Source organism: Arachis hypogaea, chromosome 6 (genome assembly GCF_003086295.3).
Source record: "Arachis hypogaea cultivar Tifrunner chromosome 6, arahy.Tifrunner.gnm2.J5K5, whole genome shotgun sequence".
NCBI lineage: Eukaryota > Viridiplantae > Streptophyta > Magnoliopsida > Fabales > Fabaceae > Arachis > Arachis hypogaea.
This window is the reverse complement of record NC_092041.1, coordinates 40,889,147-40,901,580: the sequence shown is the minus strand read 5'-3', so window position 1 is coordinate 40,901,580 and position 12,434 is coordinate 40,889,147. Positions and strand designations below refer to the sequence as shown.

The following is a 12,434-nucleotide window of genomic DNA, read 5'->3' as shown; positions in this document are numbered from 1 at the left end:
TTTGTTAACCATGCGGCGCGAGAGAGCGTAACACTATCCGCGAAGCCTTGCGGGTACCGTAGGTGCCTGTCGAGGATGAGGCCATTGCGGCTCGCCCTTAGGTGTCCTACTCGGGATAGCGTCATTTAAAGAATGAAGGTCGGCACGACGTTAAAAAAAAAAAAAAAGAGGTGCAACACGAGGACTTCCCAGGAGGTCACCCATCCTAGTACTACTCTCGCCCAAGCACGCTTAACTGCGGAGTTCTGATGGGATCCGGTGCATTAGTGCTGGTATGATCGCACCTATTATAGTTCGCACACACAATTTTGTTAACCATGCGGCGCGAGAGAGCGTAACACTATCGCGAAGCCTTGCGGGTACCGTAGGTGCCTGTCGAGGATGAGGCCATTGCGGCTCGCCCTTAGGTGTCCTACTCGGGATAGCGTCATTTAAAGAATGAAGGTCGGCACGACGTTAAAAAAAAAAAAAAGAGGTGCAACACGAGGACTTCCCAGGAGGTCACCCATCCTAGTACTACTCTCGCCCAAGCACGCTTAACTGCGGAGTTCTGATGGGATCCGGTGCATTAGTGCTGGTATGATCGCACCTATTATAGTTCGCACACACAATTTTGTTAACCATGCGGCGCGAGAGAGCGTAACACTATCCGCGAAGCCTTGCGGGTACCGTAGGTGCCTGTCGAGGATGAGGCCATTGCGGCTCGCCCTTAGGTGTCCTACTCGGGATAGCGTCATTTAAAGAATGAAGGTCGGCACGACGTTAAAAAAAAAAAAAAAAGAGGTGCAACACGAGGACTTCCCAGGAGGTCACCCATCCTAGTACTACTCTCGCCCAAGCACGCTTAACTGCGGAGTTCTGATGGGATCCGGTGCATTAGTGCTGGTATGATCGCACCTATTATAGTTCGCACACACAATTTTGTTAACCATGCGGCGCGAGAGAGCGTAACACTATCCGCGAAGCCTTGCGGGTACCGTAGGTGCCTGTCGAGGATGAGGCCATTGCGGCTCGCCCTTAGGTGTCCTACTCGGGATAGCGTCATTTAAAGAATGAAGGTCGGCACGACGTTAAAAAAAAAAAAAAAGAGGTGCAACACGAGGACTTCCCAGGGTCACCCATCCTAGTACTACTCTCGCCCAAGCACGCTTAACTGCGGAGTTCTGATGGGATCCGGTGCATTAGTGCTGGTATGATCGCACCTATTATAGTTCGCACACACAATTTTGTTAACCATGCGGCGCGAGAGAGCGTAACACTATCGCGAAGCCTTGCGGGTACCGTAGGTGCCTGTCGAGGATGAGGCCATTGCGGCTCGCCCTTAGGTGTCCTACTCGGGATAGCGTCATTTAAAGAATGAAGGTCGGCACGACGTTAAAAAAAAAAAAAAAGAGGTGCAACACGAGGACTTCCCAGGAGGTCACCCATCCTAGTACTACTCTCGCCCAAGCACGCTTAACTGCGGAGTTCTGATGGGATCCGGTGCATTAGTGCTGGTATGATCGCACCTATTATAGTTCGCACACACAATTTTGTTAACCATGCGGCGCGAGAGAGCGTAACACTATCCGCGAAGCCTTGCGGGTACCGTAGGTGCCTGTCGAGGATGAGGCCATTGCGGCTCGCCCTTAGGTGTCCTACTCGGGATAGCGTCATTTAAAGAATGAAGGTCGGCACGACGTTAAAAAAAAAAAAAAAGAGGTGCAACACGAGGACTTCCCAGGAGGTCACCCATCCTAGTACTACTCTCGCCCAAGCACGCTTAACTGCGGAGTTCTGATGGGATCCGGTGCATTAGTGCTGGTATGATCGCACCTATTATAGTTCGCACACACAATTTTGTTAACCATGCGGCGCGAGAGAGCGTAACACTATCCGCGAAGCCTTGCGGGTACCGTAGGTGCCTGTCGAGGATGAGGCCATTGCGGCTCGCCCTTAGGTGTCCTACTCGGGATAGCGTCATTTAAAGAATGAAGGTCGGCACGACGTTAAAAAAAAAAAAAAAGAGGTGCAACACGAGGACTTCCCAGGAGGTCACCCATCCTAGTACTACTCTCGCCCAAGCACGCTTAACTGCGGAGTTCTGATGGGATCCGGTGCATTAGTGCTGGTATGATCGCACCTATTATAGTTCGCACACACAATTTTGTTAACCATGCGGCGCGAGAGAGCGTAACACTATCGCGAAGCCTTGCGGGTACCGTAGGTGCCTGTCGAGGATGAGGCCATTGCGGCTCGCCCTTAGGTGTCCTACTCGGGATAGCGTCATTTAAAGAATGAAGGTCGGCACGACGTTAAAAAAAAAAAAAAAGAGGTGCAACACGAGGACTTCCCAGGAGGTCACCCATCCTAGTACTACTCTCGCCCAAGCACGCTTAACTGCGGAGTTCTGATGGGATCCGGTGCATTAGTGCTGGTATGATCGCACCTATTATAGTTCGCACACACAATTTTGTTAACCATGCGGCGCGAGAGAGCGTAACACTATCCGCGAAGCCTTGCGGGTACCGTAGGTGCCTGTCGAGGATGAGGCCATTGCGGCTCGCCCTTAGGTGTCCTACTCGGGATAGCGTCATTTAAAGAATGAAGGTCGGCACGACGTTAAAAAAAAAAAAAAAGAGGTGCAACACGAGGACTTCCCAGGAGGTCACCCATCCTAGTACTACTCTCGCCCAAGCACGCTTAACTGCGGAGTTCTGATGGGATCCGGTGCATTAGTGCTGGTATGATCGCACCTATTATAGTTCGCACACACAATTTTGTTAACCATGCGGCGCGAGAGAGCGTAACACTATCCGCGAAGCCTTGCGGGTACCGTAGGTGCCTGTCGAGGATGAGGCCATTGCGGCTCGCCCTTAGGTGTCCTACTCGGGATAGCGTCATTTAAAGAATGAAGGTCGGCACGACGTTAAAAAAAAAAAAAAAAGGGTGCAACACGAGGACTTCCCAGGAGGTCACCCATCCTAGTACTACTCTCGCCCAAGCACGCTTAACTGCGGAGTTCTGATGGGATCCGGTGCATTAGTGCTGGTATGATCGCACCTATTATAGTTCGCACACACAATTTTGTTAACCATGCGGCGCGAGAGAGCGTAACACTATCCGCGAAGCCTTGCGGGTACCGTAGGTGCCTGTCGAGGATGAGGCCATTGCGGCTCGCCCTTAGGTGTCCTACTCGGGATAGCGTCATTTAAAGAATGAAGGTCGGCACGACGTTAAAAAAAAAAAAAAAAGAGGTGCAACACGAGGACTTCCCAGGAGGTCACCCATCCTAGTACTACTCTCGCCCAAGCACGCTTAACTGCGGAGTTCTGATGGGATCCGGTGCATTAGTGCTGGTATGATCGCACCTATTATAGTTCGCACACACAATTTTGTTAACCATGCGGCGCGAGAGAGCGTAACACTATCCGCGAAGCCTTGCGGGTACCGTAGGTGCCTGTCGAGGATGAGGCCATTGCGGCTCGCCCTTAGGTGTCCTACTCGGGATAGCGTCATTTAAAGAATGAAGGTCGGCACGACGTTAAAAAAAAAAAAAAAGAGGTGCAACACGAGGACTTCCCAGGAGGTCACCCATCCTAGTACTACTCTCGCCCAAGCACGCTTAACTGCGGAGTTCTGATGGGATCCGGTGCATTAGTGCTGGTATGATCGCACCTATTATAGTTCGCACACACAATTTTGTTAACCATGCGGCGCGAGAGAGCGTAACACTATCGCGAAGCCTTGCGGGTACCGTAGGTGCCTGTCGAGGATGAGGCCATTGCGGCTCGCCCTTAGGTGTCCTACTCGGGATAGCGTCATTTAAAGAATGAAGGTCGGCACGACGTTAAAAAAAAAAAAAAAAGAGGTGCAACACGAGGACTTCCCAGAGGTCACCCATCCTAGTACTACTCTCGCCCAAGCACGCTTAACTGCGGAGTTCTGATGGGATCCGGTGCATTAGTGCTGGTATGATCGCACCTATTATAGTTCGCACACACAATTTTGTTAACCATGCGGCGCGAGAGAGCGTAACACTATCCGCGAAGCCTTGCGGGTACCGTAGGTGCCTGTCGAGGATGAGGCCATTGCGGCTCGCCCTTAGGTGTCCTACTCGGGATAGCGTCATTTAAAGAATGAAGGTCGGCACGACGTTAAAAAAAAAAAAAAAGAGGTGCAACACGAGGACTTCCCAGGAGGTCACCCATCCTAGTACTACTCTCGCCCAAGCACGCTTAACTGCGGAGTTCTGATGGGATCCGGTGCATTAGTGCTGGTATGATCGCACCTATTATAGTTCGCACACACAATTTTGTTAACCATGCGGCGCGAGAGAGCGTAACACTATCCGCGAAGCCTTGCGGGTACCGTAGGTGCCTGTCGAGGATGAGGCCATTGCGGCTCGCCCTTAGGTGTCCTACTCGGGATAGCGTCATTTAAAGAATGAAGGTCGGCACGACGTTAAAAAAAAAAAAAAAAGGTGCAACACGAGGACTTCCCAGGAGGTCACCCATCCTAGTACTACTCTCGCCCAAGCACGCTTAACTGCGGAGTTCTGATGGGATCCGGTGCATTAGTGCTGGTATGATCGCACCTATTATAGTTCGCACACACAATTTTGTTAACCATGCGGCGCGAGAGAGCGTAACACTATCCGCGAAGCCTTGCGGGTACCGTAGGTGCCTGTCGAGGATGAGGCCATTGCGGCTCGCCCTTAGGTGTCCTACTCGGGATAGCGTCATTTAAAGAATGAAGGTCGGCACGACGTTAAAAAAAAAAAAAAAAAGAGGACTTCCCAGTCACCCATCCTAGTACTACTCTCGCCCAAGCACGCTTAACTGCGGAGTTCTGATGGGATCCGGTGCATTAGTGCTGGTATGATCGCACCTATTATAGTTCGCACACACAATTTTGTTAACCATGCGGCGCGAGAGAGCGTAACACTATCGCGAAGCCTTGCGGGTACCGTAGGTGCCTGTCGAGGATGAGGCCATTGCGGCTCGCCCTTAGGTGTCCTACTCGGGATAGCGTCATTTAAAGAATGAAGGTCGGCACGACGTTAAAAAAAAAAAAAAAGAGGTGCAACACGAGGACTTCCCAGGAGGTCACCCATCCTAGTACTACTCTCGCCCAAGCACGCTTAACTGCGGAGTTCTGATGGGATCCGGTGCATTAGTGCTGGTATGATCGCACCTATTATAGTTCGCACACACAATTTTGTTAACCATGCGGCGCGAGAGAGCGTAACACTATCCGCGAAGCCTTGCGGGTACCGTAGGTGCCTGTCGAGGATGAGGCCATTGCGGCTCGCCCTTAGGTGTCCTACTCGGGATAGCGTCATTTAAAGAATGAAGGTCGGCACGACGTTAAAAAAAAAAAAAAGAGGTGCAACACGAGGACTTCCCAGGAGGTCACCCATCCTAGTACTACTCTCGCCCAAGCACGCTTAACTGCGGAGTTCTGATGGGATCCGGTGCATTAGTGCTGGTATGATCGCACCTATTATAGTTCGCACACACAATTTTGTTAACCATGCGGCGCGAGAGAGCGTAACACTATCCGCGAAGCCTTGCGGGTACCGTAGGTGCCTGTCGAGGATGAGGCCATTGCGGCTCGCCCTTAGGTGTCCTACTCGGGATAGCGTCATTTAAAGAATGAAGGTCGGCACGACGTTAAAAAAAAAAAAAAAAAGGTGCAACACGAGGACTTCCCAGGAGGTCACCCATCCTAGTACTACTCTCGCCCAAGCACGCTTAACTGCGGAGTTCTGATGGGATCCGGTGCATTAGTGCTGGTATGATCGCACCTATTATAGTTCGCACACACAATTTTGTTAACCATGCGGCGCGAGAGAGCGTAACACTATCCGCGAAGCCTTGCGGGTACCGTAGGTGCCTGTCGAGGATGAGGCCATTGCGGCTCGCCCTTAGGTGTCCTACTCGGGATAGCGTCATTTAAAGAATGAAGGTCGGCACGACGTTAAAAAAAAAAAAAAAGAGGTGCAACACGAGGACTTCCCAGGAGGTCACCCATCCTAGTACTACTCTCGCCCAAGCACGCTTAACTGCGGAGTTCTGATGGGATCCGGTGCATTAGTGCTGGTATGATCGCACCTATTATAGTTCGCACACACAATTTTGTTAACCATGCGGCGCGAGAGAGCGTAACACTATCGCGAAGCCTTGCGGGTACCGTAGGTGCCTGTCGAGGATGAGGCCATTGCGGCTCGCCCTTAGGTGTCCTACTCGGGATAGCGTCATTTAAAGAATGAAGGTCGGCACGACGTTAAAAAAAAAAAAAAAGAGGTGCAACACGAGGACTTCCCAGGAGGTCACCCATCCTAGTACTACTCTCGCCCAAGCACGCTTAACTGCGGAGTTCTGATGGGATCCGGTGCATTAGTGCTGGTATGATCGCACCTATTATAGTTCGCACACACAATTTTGTTAACCATGCGGCGCGAGAGAGCGTAACACTATCCGCGAAGCCTTGCGGGTACCGTAGGTGCCTGTCGAGGATGAGGCCATTGCGGCTCGCCCTTAGGTGTCCTACTCGGGATAGCGTCATTTAAAGAATGAAGGTCGGCACGACGTTAAAAAAAAAAAAAGAGGTGCAACACGAGGACTTCCCAGGGTCACCCATCCTAGTACTACTCTCGCCCAAGCACGCTTAACTGCGGAGTTCTGATGGGATCCGGTGCATTAGTGCTGGTATGATCGCACCTATTATAGTTCGCACACACAATTTTGTTAACCATGCGGCGCGAGAGAGCGTAACACTATCCGCGAAGCCTTGCGGGTACCGTAGGTGCCTGTCGAGGATGAGGCCATTGCGGCTCGCCCTTAGGTGTCCTACTCGGGATAGCGTCATTTAAAGAATGAAGGTCGGCACGACGTTAAAAAAAAAAAAAAAGAGGTGCAACACGAGGACTTCCCAGGGTCACCCATCCTAGTACTACTCTCGCCCAAGCACGCTTAACTGCGGAGTTCTGATGGGATCCGGTGCATTAGTGCTGGTATGATCGCACCTATTATAGTTCGCACACACAATTTTGTTAACCATGCGGCGCGAGAGAGCGTAACACTATCCGCGAAGCCTTGCGGGTACCGTAGGTGCCTGTCGAGGATGAGGCCATTGCGGCTCGCCCTTAGGTGTCCTACTCGGGATAGCGTCATTTAAAGAATGAAGGTCGGCACGACGTTAAAAAAAAAAAAAAGAGGTGCAACACGAGGACTTCCCAGGAGGTCACCCATCCTAGTACTACTCTCGCCCAAGCACGCTTAACTGCGGAGTTCTGATGGGATCCGGTGCATTAGTGCTGGTATGATCGCACCTATTATAGTTCGCACACACAATTTTGTTAACCATGCGGCGCGAGAGAGCGTAACACTATCGCGAAGCCTTGCGGGTACCGTAGGTGCCTGTCGAGGATGAGGCCATTGCGGCTCGCCCTTAGGTGTCCTACTCGGGATAGCGTCATTTAAAGAATGAAGGTCGGCACGACGTTAAAAAAAAAAAAAAAGAGGTGCAACACGAGGACTTCCCAGGAGGTCACCCATCCTAGTACTACTCTCGCCCAAGCACGCTTAACTGCGGAGTTCTGATGGGATCCGGTGCATTAGTGCTGGTATGATCGCACCTATTATAGTTCGCACACACAATTTTGTTAACCATGCGGCGCGAGAGAGCGTAACACTATCGCGAAGCCTTGCGGGTACCGTAGGTGCCTGTCGAGGATGAGGCCATTGCGGCTCGCCCTTAGGTGTCCTACTCGGGATAGCGTCATTTAAAGAATGAAGGTCGGCACGACGTTAAAAAAAAAAAAAAAGGTGCAACACGAGGACTTCCCAGGAGGTCACCCATCCTAGTACTACTCTCGCCCAAGCACGCTTAACTGCGGAGTTCTGATGGGATCCGGTGCATTAGTGCTGGTATGATCGCACCTATTATAGTTCGCACACACAATTTTGTTAACCATGCGGCGCGAGAGAGCGTAACACTATCCGCGAAGCCTTGCGGGTACCGTAGGTGCCTGTCGAGGATGAGGCCATTGCGGCTCGCCCTTAGGTGTCCTACTCGGGATAGCGTCATTTAAAGAATGAAGGTCGGCACGACGTTAAAAAAAAAAAAAAGAGGTGCAACACGAGGACTTCCCAGGAGGTCACCCATCCTAGTACTACTCTCGCCCAAGCACGCTTAACTGCGGAGTTCTGATGGGATCCGGTGCATTAGTGCTGGTATGATCGCACCTATTATAGTTCGCACACACAATTTTGTTAACCATGCGGCGCGAGAGAGCGTAACACTATCCGCGAAGCCTTGCGGGTACCGTAGGTGCCTGTCGAGGATGAGGCCATTGCGGCTCGCCCTTAGGTGTCCTACTCGGGATAGCGTCATTTAAAGAATGAAGGTCGGCACGACGTTAAAAAAAAAAAAAAGAGGTGCAACACGAGGACTTCCCAGGAGGTCACCCATCCTAGTACTACTCTCGCCCAAGCACGCTTAACTGCGGAGTTCTGATGGGATCCGGTGCATTAGTGCTGGTATGATCGCACCTATTATAGTTCGCACACACAATTTTGTTAACCATGCGGCGCGAGAGAGCGTAACACTATCCGCGAAGCCTTGCGGGTACCGTAGGTGCCTGTCGAGGATGAGGCCATTGCGGCTCGCCCTTAGGTGTCCTACTCGGGATAGCGTCATTTAAAGAATGAAGGTCGGCACGACGTTAAAAAAAAAAAAAAAGAGGTGCAACACGAGGACTTCCCAGGAGGTCACCCATCCTAGTACTACTCTCGCCCAAGCACGCTTAACTGCGGAGTTCTGATGGGATCCGGTGCATTAGTGCTGGTATGATCGCACCTATTATAGTTCGCACACACAATTTTGTTAACCATGCGGCGCGAGAGAGCGTAACACTATCCGCGAAGCCTTGCGGGTACCGTAGGTGCCTGTCGAGGATGAGGCCATTGCGGCTCGCCCTTAGGTGTCCTACTCGGGATAGCGTCATTTAAAGAATGAAGGTCGGCACGACGTTAAAAAAAAAAAAAAGGTGCAACACGAGGACTTCCCAGGAGGTCACCCATCCTAGTACTACTCTCGCCCAAGCACGCTTAACTGCGGAGTTCTGATGGGATCCGGTGCATTAGTGCTGGTATGATCGCACCTATTATAGTTCGCACACACAATTTTGTTAACCATGCGGCGCGAGAGAGCGTAACACTATCCGCGAAGCCTTGCGGGTACCGTAGGTGCCTGTCGAGGATGAGGCCATTGCGGCTCGCCCTTAGGTGTCCTACTCGGGATAGCGTCATTTAAAGAATGAAGGTCGGCACGACGTTAAAAAAAAAAAAAAAGAGGTGCAACACGAGGACTTCCCAGGAGGTCACCCATCCTAGTACTACTCTCGCCCAAGCACGCTTAACTGCGGAGTTCTGATGGGATCCGGTGCATTAGTGCTGGTATGATCGCACCTATTATAGTTCGCACACACAATTTTGTTAACCATGCGGCGCGAGAGAGCGTAACACTATCCGCGAAGCCTTGCGGGTACCGTAGGTGCCTGTCGAGGATGAGGCCATTGCGGCTCGCCCTTAGGTGTCCTACTCGGGATAGCGTCATTTAAAGAATGAAGGTCGGCACGACGTTAAAAAAAAAAAAAAAGGGTGCAACACGAGGACTTCCCAGGAGGTCACCCATCCTAGTACTACTCTCGCCCAAGCACGCTTAACTGCGGAGTTCTGATGGGATCCGGTGCATTAGTGCTGGTATGATCGCACCTATTATAGTTCGCACACACAATTTTGTTAACCATGCGGCGCGAGAGAGCGTAACACTATCCGCGAAGCCTTGCGGGTACCGTAGGTGCCTGTCGAGGATGAGGCCATTGCGGCTCGCCCTTAGGTGTCCTACTCGGGATAGCGTCATTTAAAGAATGAAGGTCGGCACGACGTTAAAAAAAAAAAAAAAGGTGCAACACGAGGACTTCCCAGGAGGTCACCCATCCTAGTACTACTCTCGCCCAAGCACGCTTAACTGCGGAGTTCTGATGGGATCCGGTGCATTAGTGCTGGTATGATCGCACCTATTATAGTTCGCACACACAATTTTGTTAACCATGCGGCGCGAGAGAGCGTAACACTATCCGCGAAGCCTTGCGGGTACCGTAGGTGCCTGTCGAGGATGAGGCCATTGCGGCTCGCCCTTAGGTGTCCTACTCGGGATAGCGTCATTTAAAGAATGAAGGTCGGCACGACGTTAAAAAAAAAAAAAAGAGGTGCAACACGAGGACTTCCCAGGAGGTCACCCATCCTAGTACTACTCTCGCCCAAGCACGCTTAACTGCGGAGTTCTGATGGGATCCGGTGCATTAGTGCTGGTATGATCGCACCTATTATAGTTCGCACACACAATTTTGTTAACCATGCGGCGCGAGAGAGCGTAACACTATCCGCGAAGCCTTGCGGGTACCGTAGGTGCCTGTCGAGGATGAGGCCATTGCGGCTCGCCCTTAGGTGTCCTACTCGGGATAGCGTCATTTAAAGAATGAAGGTCGGCACGACGTTAAAAAAAAAAAAAAGAGGTGCAACACGAGGACTTCCCAGGAGGTCACCCATCCTAGTACTACTCTCGCCCAAGCACGCTTAACTGCGGAGTTCTGATGGGATCCGGTGCATTAGTGCTGGTATGATCGCACCTATTATAGTTCGCACACACAATTTTGTTAACCATGCGGCGCGAGAGAGCGTAACACTATCCGAAGCCTTGCGGGTACCGTAGGTGCCTGTCGAGGATGAGGCCATTGCGGCTCGCCCTTAGGTGTCCTACTCGGGATAGCGTCATTTAAAGAATGAAGGTCGGCACGACGTTAAAAAAAAAAAAAGTGGTGCAACACGAGGACTTCCCAGAGGTCACCCATCCTAGTACTACTCTCGCCAAGCACGCTTAACTGCGGAGTTCTGATGGGATCCGGTGCATTAGTGCTGGTATGATCGCACCTATTATAGTTCGCACACACAATTTTGTTAACCATGTGGCGCGAGAGAGCGTAACACTATCCGCGAAGCCTTGCGGGTACCGTAGGTGCCTGTCGAGGATGAGGCCATTGCGGCTCGCCCTTAGGTGTCCTACTCGGGATAGCGTCATTTAAAGAATGAAGGTCGGCACGACGTTAAAAAAAAAAAAAAAGTGGTGCAACACGAGGACTTCCCAAGGGTCACCCATCCTAGTACTACTCTCGCCCAAGCACGCTTAACTGCGGAGTTCTGATGGATCCGGTGCATTAGTGCTGGTATGATCGCACCTATTATAGTTCGCACACACAATTTTGTTAACCATGCGGCGCGAGAGAGCGTAACACTATCCGCGAAGCCTTGCGGGTACCGTAGGTGCCTGTCGAGGATGAGGCCATTGCGGCTCGCCCTTAGGTGTCCTACTCGGGATAGCGTCATTTAAAGAATGAAGGTCGGCACGACGTTAAAAAAAAAAAAAAAGAGGTGCAACACGAGGACTTCCCAAGAGGTCACCCATCCTAGTACTACTCTCGCCCAAGCACGCTTAACTGCGGAGTTCTGATGGGATCCGGTGCATTAGTGCTGGTATGATCGCACCTATTATAGTTCGCACACACAATTTTGTTAACCATGCGGCGAGAGAGCGTAACACTATCCGCGAAGCCTTGCGGGTACCGTAGGTGCCTGTCGAGGATGAGGCCATTGCGGCTCGCCCTTAGGTGTCCTACTCGGGATAGCGTCATTTAAAGAATGAAGGTCGGCACGACGTTAAAAAAAAAAAAAAGTGGTGCAACACGAGGACTTCCCAGAGGTCACCCATCCTAGTACTACTCTCGCCCAAGCACGCTTAACTGCGGAGTTCTGATGGGATCCGGTGCATTAGTGCTGGTATGATCGCACCTATTATAGTTCGCACACACAATTTTGTTAACCATGCGGCGCGAGAGAGCGTAACACTATCGCGAAGCCTTGCGGGTACCGTAGGTGCCTGTCGAGGATGAGGCCATTGCGGCTCGCCCTTAGGTGTCTACTCGGATAGCGTCATTAAAGAATGAAGGTCGGCACGACGTTAAAAAAAAAAAAAGAGTGCAACACGAGGACTTCCCAGGAGGTCACCATCCTAGTACTACTCTCGCCCAAGCACGCTTTAACTGCGGAGTTCTGATGGGATCCGGTGCATTAGTGCTGGTATGATCGCACCTATTATAGTTCGCACACACAATTTGTTAACCATGCGGCGCGAGAGAGCGTAACACTATCCGCGAAGCCTTGCGCGGTACCGTAGGTGCCTGTCGAGGATGAGGCCATTGCGGCTCGCCCTTAGGTGTCCTACTCGGGATAGCGTCATTTAAAGAATGAAGGTCGGCACGACGTTTAAAAAAAAAAAAAAGAGGTGCAACACGAGACTTCCCAGGAGGTCACCCATCCTAGTACTACTCT

The 12,434-nt window shown here is 51.4% G+C and overlaps 39 non-coding genes and 1 pseudogene across 39 annotated transcripts; all 40 read right to left on the bottom strand.

Annotated features, from left to right (window-relative positions):
- Window positions 1-167: 167 nt before the first annotated feature.
- On the bottom strand, window positions 168-286 carry LOC140173806 (5S ribosomal RNA). Its single transcript, XR_011862980.1, has one exon. It is a non-coding gene; the product is annotated as a 5S ribosomal RNA (ribosomal RNA).
- Window positions 287-472: 186 nt separating this feature from the next.
- LOC140173805 (5S ribosomal RNA) lies at window positions 473-591 on the bottom strand. The gene has a single exon (XR_011862979.1). It is a non-coding gene; the product is annotated as a 5S ribosomal RNA (ribosomal RNA).
- Window positions 592-780: 189 nt separating this feature from the next.
- LOC140174181 (5S ribosomal RNA) lies at window positions 781-899 on the bottom strand. The gene has a single exon (XR_011863398.1). It is a non-coding gene; the product is annotated as a 5S ribosomal RNA (ribosomal RNA).
- A 188-nt stretch (window positions 900-1,087) lies between these two features.
- Window positions 1,088-1,204, bottom strand: LOC140173956 (5S ribosomal RNA). The gene has a single exon (XR_011863136.1). It is a non-coding gene; the product is annotated as a 5S ribosomal RNA (ribosomal RNA).
- A 187-nt stretch (window positions 1,205-1,391) lies between these two features.
- Window positions 1,392-1,510, bottom strand: LOC140174180 (5S ribosomal RNA). The gene has a single exon (XR_011863397.1). It is a non-coding gene; the product is annotated as a 5S ribosomal RNA (ribosomal RNA).
- Window positions 1,511-1,698: 188 nt separating this feature from the next.
- LOC140174179 (5S ribosomal RNA) lies at window positions 1,699-1,817 on the bottom strand. Its single transcript, XR_011863396.1, has one exon. It is a non-coding gene; the product is annotated as a 5S ribosomal RNA (ribosomal RNA).
- A 188-nt stretch (window positions 1,818-2,005) lies between these two features.
- LOC140174178 (5S ribosomal RNA) lies at window positions 2,006-2,124 on the bottom strand. Its single transcript, XR_011863395.1, has one exon. It is a non-coding gene; the product is annotated as a 5S ribosomal RNA (ribosomal RNA).
- Window positions 2,125-2,311: 187 nt separating this feature from the next.
- On the bottom strand, window positions 2,312-2,430 carry LOC140174177 (5S ribosomal RNA). The gene has a single exon (XR_011863394.1). It is a non-coding gene; the product is annotated as a 5S ribosomal RNA (ribosomal RNA).
- Window positions 2,431-2,618: 188 nt separating this feature from the next.
- Window positions 2,619-2,737, bottom strand: LOC140174176 (5S ribosomal RNA). The gene has a single exon (XR_011863393.1). It is a non-coding gene; the product is annotated as a 5S ribosomal RNA (ribosomal RNA).
- Window positions 2,738-2,925: 188 nt separating this feature from the next.
- Window positions 2,926-3,044, bottom strand: LOC140173897 (5S ribosomal RNA). Its single transcript, XR_011863074.1, has one exon. It is a non-coding gene; the product is annotated as a 5S ribosomal RNA (ribosomal RNA).
- Window positions 3,045-3,233: 189 nt separating this feature from the next.
- LOC140174175 (5S ribosomal RNA) lies at window positions 3,234-3,352 on the bottom strand. Its single transcript, XR_011863392.1, has one exon. It is a non-coding gene; the product is annotated as a 5S ribosomal RNA (ribosomal RNA).
- A 188-nt stretch (window positions 3,353-3,540) lies between these two features.
- Window positions 3,541-3,659, bottom strand: LOC140174174 (5S ribosomal RNA). The gene has a single exon (XR_011863391.1). It is a non-coding gene; the product is annotated as a 5S ribosomal RNA (ribosomal RNA).
- A 188-nt stretch (window positions 3,660-3,847) lies between these two features.
- On the bottom strand, window positions 3,848-3,965 carry LOC140173928 (5S ribosomal RNA). Its single transcript, XR_011863108.1, has one exon. It is a non-coding gene; the product is annotated as a 5S ribosomal RNA (ribosomal RNA).
- A 188-nt stretch (window positions 3,966-4,153) lies between these two features.
- Window positions 4,154-4,272, bottom strand: LOC140174173 (5S ribosomal RNA). The gene has a single exon (XR_011863390.1). It is a non-coding gene; the product is annotated as a 5S ribosomal RNA (ribosomal RNA).
- Window positions 4,273-4,459: 187 nt separating this feature from the next.
- Window positions 4,460-4,578, bottom strand: LOC140173883 (5S ribosomal RNA). Its single transcript, XR_011863058.1, has one exon. It is a non-coding gene; the product is annotated as a 5S ribosomal RNA (ribosomal RNA).
- A 178-nt stretch (window positions 4,579-4,756) lies between these two features.
- LOC140174053 (5S ribosomal RNA) lies at window positions 4,757-4,871 on the bottom strand (annotated as a pseudogene).
- A 187-nt stretch (window positions 4,872-5,058) lies between these two features.
- On the bottom strand, window positions 5,059-5,177 carry LOC140174172 (5S ribosomal RNA). The gene has a single exon (XR_011863389.1). It is a non-coding gene; the product is annotated as a 5S ribosomal RNA (ribosomal RNA).
- Window positions 5,178-5,364: 187 nt separating this feature from the next.
- On the bottom strand, window positions 5,365-5,483 carry LOC140174170 (5S ribosomal RNA). Its single transcript, XR_011863388.1, has one exon. It is a non-coding gene; the product is annotated as a 5S ribosomal RNA (ribosomal RNA).
- Window positions 5,484-5,671: 188 nt separating this feature from the next.
- On the bottom strand, window positions 5,672-5,790 carry LOC140173882 (5S ribosomal RNA). Its single transcript, XR_011863057.1, has one exon. It is a non-coding gene; the product is annotated as a 5S ribosomal RNA (ribosomal RNA).
- Window positions 5,791-5,978: 188 nt separating this feature from the next.
- On the bottom strand, window positions 5,979-6,097 carry LOC140174169 (5S ribosomal RNA). The gene has a single exon (XR_011863387.1). It is a non-coding gene; the product is annotated as a 5S ribosomal RNA (ribosomal RNA).
- A 187-nt stretch (window positions 6,098-6,284) lies between these two features.
- On the bottom strand, window positions 6,285-6,403 carry LOC140174168 (5S ribosomal RNA). Its single transcript, XR_011863386.1, has one exon. It is a non-coding gene; the product is annotated as a 5S ribosomal RNA (ribosomal RNA).
- Window positions 6,404-6,589: 186 nt separating this feature from the next.
- On the bottom strand, window positions 6,590-6,706 carry LOC140173955 (5S ribosomal RNA). Its single transcript, XR_011863135.1, has one exon. It is a non-coding gene; the product is annotated as a 5S ribosomal RNA (ribosomal RNA).
- Window positions 6,707-6,894: 188 nt separating this feature from the next.
- On the bottom strand, window positions 6,895-7,011 carry LOC140173954 (5S ribosomal RNA). Its single transcript, XR_011863134.1, has one exon. It is a non-coding gene; the product is annotated as a 5S ribosomal RNA (ribosomal RNA).
- Window positions 7,012-7,198: 187 nt separating this feature from the next.
- On the bottom strand, window positions 7,199-7,317 carry LOC140174167 (5S ribosomal RNA). Its single transcript, XR_011863385.1, has one exon. It is a non-coding gene; the product is annotated as a 5S ribosomal RNA (ribosomal RNA).
- A 187-nt stretch (window positions 7,318-7,504) lies between these two features.
- LOC140174166 (5S ribosomal RNA) lies at window positions 7,505-7,623 on the bottom strand. The gene has a single exon (XR_011863384.1). It is a non-coding gene; the product is annotated as a 5S ribosomal RNA (ribosomal RNA).
- Window positions 7,624-7,808: 185 nt separating this feature from the next.
- Window positions 7,809-7,927, bottom strand: LOC140173881 (5S ribosomal RNA). Its single transcript, XR_011863056.1, has one exon. It is a non-coding gene; the product is annotated as a 5S ribosomal RNA (ribosomal RNA).
- A 187-nt stretch (window positions 7,928-8,114) lies between these two features.
- Window positions 8,115-8,233, bottom strand: LOC140174165 (5S ribosomal RNA). The gene has a single exon (XR_011863383.1). It is a non-coding gene; the product is annotated as a 5S ribosomal RNA (ribosomal RNA).
- Window positions 8,234-8,420: 187 nt separating this feature from the next.
- Window positions 8,421-8,539, bottom strand: LOC140174164 (5S ribosomal RNA). The gene has a single exon (XR_011863382.1). It is a non-coding gene; the product is annotated as a 5S ribosomal RNA (ribosomal RNA).
- Window positions 8,540-8,727: 188 nt separating this feature from the next.
- On the bottom strand, window positions 8,728-8,846 carry LOC140174163 (5S ribosomal RNA). Its single transcript, XR_011863381.1, has one exon. It is a non-coding gene; the product is annotated as a 5S ribosomal RNA (ribosomal RNA).
- Window positions 8,847-9,031: 185 nt separating this feature from the next.
- On the bottom strand, window positions 9,032-9,150 carry LOC140173880 (5S ribosomal RNA). Its single transcript, XR_011863055.1, has one exon. It is a non-coding gene; the product is annotated as a 5S ribosomal RNA (ribosomal RNA).
- A 188-nt stretch (window positions 9,151-9,338) lies between these two features.
- LOC140174162 (5S ribosomal RNA) lies at window positions 9,339-9,457 on the bottom strand. Its single transcript, XR_011863380.1, has one exon. It is a non-coding gene; the product is annotated as a 5S ribosomal RNA (ribosomal RNA).
- Window positions 9,458-9,644: 187 nt separating this feature from the next.
- On the bottom strand, window positions 9,645-9,763 carry LOC140173896 (5S ribosomal RNA). Its single transcript, XR_011863073.1, has one exon. It is a non-coding gene; the product is annotated as a 5S ribosomal RNA (ribosomal RNA).
- A 186-nt stretch (window positions 9,764-9,949) lies between these two features.
- LOC140173879 (5S ribosomal RNA) lies at window positions 9,950-10,068 on the bottom strand. The gene has a single exon (XR_011863054.1). It is a non-coding gene; the product is annotated as a 5S ribosomal RNA (ribosomal RNA).
- A 187-nt stretch (window positions 10,069-10,255) lies between these two features.
- LOC140174161 (5S ribosomal RNA) lies at window positions 10,256-10,374 on the bottom strand. Its single transcript, XR_011863379.1, has one exon. It is a non-coding gene; the product is annotated as a 5S ribosomal RNA (ribosomal RNA).
- Window positions 10,375-10,561: 187 nt separating this feature from the next.
- On the bottom strand, window positions 10,562-10,680 carry LOC140174160 (5S ribosomal RNA). Its single transcript, XR_011863378.1, has one exon. It is a non-coding gene; the product is annotated as a 5S ribosomal RNA (ribosomal RNA).
- Window positions 10,681-10,864: 184 nt separating this feature from the next.
- LOC140174028 (5S ribosomal RNA) lies at window positions 10,865-10,981 on the bottom strand. Its single transcript, XR_011863208.1, has one exon. It is a non-coding gene; the product is annotated as a 5S ribosomal RNA (ribosomal RNA).
- Window positions 10,982-11,169: 188 nt separating this feature from the next.
- On the bottom strand, window positions 11,170-11,286 carry LOC140174023 (5S ribosomal RNA). Its single transcript, XR_011863204.1, has one exon. It is a non-coding gene; the product is annotated as a 5S ribosomal RNA (ribosomal RNA).
- Window positions 11,287-11,474: 188 nt separating this feature from the next.
- On the bottom strand, window positions 11,475-11,593 carry LOC140173888 (5S ribosomal RNA). The gene has a single exon (XR_011863063.1). It is a non-coding gene; the product is annotated as a 5S ribosomal RNA (ribosomal RNA).
- A 185-nt stretch (window positions 11,594-11,778) lies between these two features.
- On the bottom strand, window positions 11,779-11,896 carry LOC140173960 (5S ribosomal RNA). The gene has a single exon (XR_011863140.1). It is a non-coding gene; the product is annotated as a 5S ribosomal RNA (ribosomal RNA).
- Window positions 11,897-12,077: 181 nt separating this feature from the next.
- Window positions 12,078-12,196, bottom strand: LOC140174018 (5S ribosomal RNA). Its single transcript, XR_011863199.1, has one exon. It is a non-coding gene; the product is annotated as a 5S ribosomal RNA (ribosomal RNA).
- Between the last annotated feature and the right edge of the window lie 238 nt (window positions 12,197-12,434).